The 2,500-nt window shown below is 68.6% G+C and overlaps 1 non-coding gene across 1 annotated transcript; it reads left to right on the top strand.

The window, feature by feature from the left end:
- The first annotated feature begins 58 nt into the window (after window positions 1-58).
- LOC147438419 (5S ribosomal RNA) lies at window positions 59-177 on the top strand. Its single transcript, XR_015184996.1, has one exon. It is a non-coding gene; the product is annotated as a 5S ribosomal RNA (ribosomal RNA).
- The last annotated feature ends 2,323 nt before the right edge of the window (window positions 178-2,500 follow it).

Genomic DNA, 2,500 nt, shown 5'->3' with positions numbered 1-2,500 from the left:
CACACACAAAGACGTACATACAAACGTATAAGTATGCATGGCTTGAGCTCAATAAACGTGGTGCGGTCATACCAGCGCTAATACACCGGATCCCATCAGAACTCCGCAGTTAAGCGCGCTTGGGCCAGAACAGTACTGGGATGGGTGACCTCCCGGGAAGTCCTGGTGCTGCACCCTTACTTTTGCCATGTTGCATTCGGCCCAAAAGAAACCCCCCCCCCCGGTGATCGGGCCTGCCAATACACCGGATTCGATGAGAACTCTATACTTAAGGGTGCTTGACCCAGAATAGTACTGGGATGGCTTACCTCCCGGAAAGTCCTGGTATTGCACCCATCCTTTTGCCATGTTGCGTTTGGTCCAAAAGAACCCCCCCCCCCCCCCGCCCCCCCCCGGCGGCCCCGTCGGCTCCGTGAAGCATCCGTGGGCACGTGCCGTCCCGTCAACGCGTCCCGAGCACACCGTCGGCCCTGTCGACGCTACTGGCTCCGTCAAGCACCTGTCGCCCCGCGCCGTCCCGTCAACGCGTCCGTGCACATTGTCGGTCCGGTCCCGTCGTGCTACCGGCTCCGTCAAGCACTCATCGGCACGTGGCGGCCCCGTGAACGCCTCCAGCCCTAAACCGTCGGTCCCGTCCCGTCCGCGCTATCGGCCGTTGGCACCCGTCGGCCCGCGCCGTCCCGTCAACGCGTCCCGAGCACCCCGTCGGCCCCGTCCGCGCTACCGGGGCCTCAAGCATCCGTCGGCACGCGCCGTCCCGTCAATGCGTCCCGAGCACACCGTCGGCCCCGTAGCACGGACGAGGCCTTGCGCACCCGTCGGCCCGCGCCGTCCCGTCAACGCGTCCCGAGCACACCGTCGGCGGCCCCGTCCGCGGTACCGAGGCCATCGGCACCCGTCGGCACGCGCCGTCCCGTCAACGCGTCCGAGCACACCGTCGGCGGCCCTGTCCGCGGTACCGGGCCATCGGCACCCGTCGGCCCGCGACAACGCGTCCGGCACGCCGTCGGCCCCGTCCGCGCTACCCGGGCCTCAAGCATCCGTCGGCACGCGCCGTCCCGTCAATGCGTCCCGAGCACACCGTCGGCCCCGTAGCACGGACGAGGCCTTGCGCACCCGTCGGCCCGCGCCGTCCCGTCGACGCGTCCCGAGTACACCGTCGCCCCGTCCACCCTATCGGGGCCATCGGCACCCGTCGTTGCGTTCCGTCCCGTCAACGCGTCCCGAGCACAACGTCGGTCCCGTCGCGCTATCGGAGCCGTCGGCACCCGTTGGCCCGCGCCGTCCCGTCAACGCGTCCGAGCACACCGTCGCCCCGTCCGCGCTATCGGCTAAGCGGCCCAAAGGTCCGGCTACGTTAAGCACCCGTCCCGTTCCGTCAACGTCAATGCGTCCATGCACAACGTCGACCCCGTCCGCGCTACCGGGGCCGTCGGCACGTGCCGTCCCGTCCACCGTCTCCCGAGCACACCGTCGGCCCCGTCCGCGCTATCGGGGCCGTCGGCACCCGTCGGCCACGTCCGCGCTACCGGGGCCGTTAAGCACCCGAAGATCCGTTCCGTCCCGTCAATGCGTCCATGCACAACGTCGACCCGTCAGCGCTACCGGGGCCGTCGGCGCCCGTCGGCCCGCGCCGTCCCTGAACGCGCCGTCCACACCGGTCGGCCCCGTCCGCGCCATCGGGCCGTCGCACCCGTCGGCCCGCCCGTCCCGTCAACGCGTCTGGAGCACCCCGCCGCCCCGCCGTGGAGTCGGCGCGTCAACGCTCCATCGCGCGAGCTGCGTCCTGAACCGTCCATGTCAAACGTCGACCCGTCCGCGCTACCGTAGCGTTTCTTGGTCATACCTTCCTTGGTCCTTTTTCGTGTCCTCTCTCTCTCGTGCCGTCGTCCAAGCCTTCCCCCCAGCAAGGGTGTTTCCCCGCGTTTGCCCGTGCGTGGGGTTGAAACGCGCCGTGTGGTTTCTTTGACCGCGGGGTTCATGGGCGCCGTGGGGTTTTTCGGGACCGCGGGGTTCATGCCCGGCCGTGGGGTTCAGCGCCCTGGACCGCGGGGTTCACGGTTGGGATTTCTATCCGGGTTGCAGGTGCTTGTGGGGTTTGCCGGCCCGCACGTTTTCGCAACATAAGGGGTATGCCTCCCGAAGACACGGCCACGGGAGGGGACCCCCCACCTAGGCACTTAGCCTCACCCACGCACTCGCGCACCGTGGGGACTCGACGCAAGGTTCCCTCGGGCACGCTATGACCCGTCGCGTGCGGCGGAGCCTGAGGCTACGTGGGGCTAGGGACCCGAGACGCGAGGCGCGCGAAGGCCCCGAAACACAAAACGCCGTCGACCCATGGAACGCAACTTGACCCACCGGTGCGTCCGAGCCGTGCCGTCCTGAGCCGGTGCCGTCCGTGCCAGGACCCCTTGAGCAACACCTTAGTCCCCTCGGCCGCGTGCGGGTAAGAATCCCCGACGGCCCCTTGAAGCACCCCCTCGGCGCTGCGGGTAAG

Source organism: Adiantum capillus-veneris, chromosome 17 (genome assembly GCF_014529385.1).
Source record: "Adiantum capillus-veneris isolate H3 chromosome 17, ASM1452938v2, whole genome shotgun sequence".
Classification (NCBI taxonomy): domain Eukaryota; kingdom Viridiplantae; phylum Streptophyta; class Polypodiopsida; order Polypodiales; family Pteridaceae; genus Adiantum; species Adiantum capillus-veneris.
This window is presented reverse-complemented; position numbering and strand designations above follow the sequence as displayed.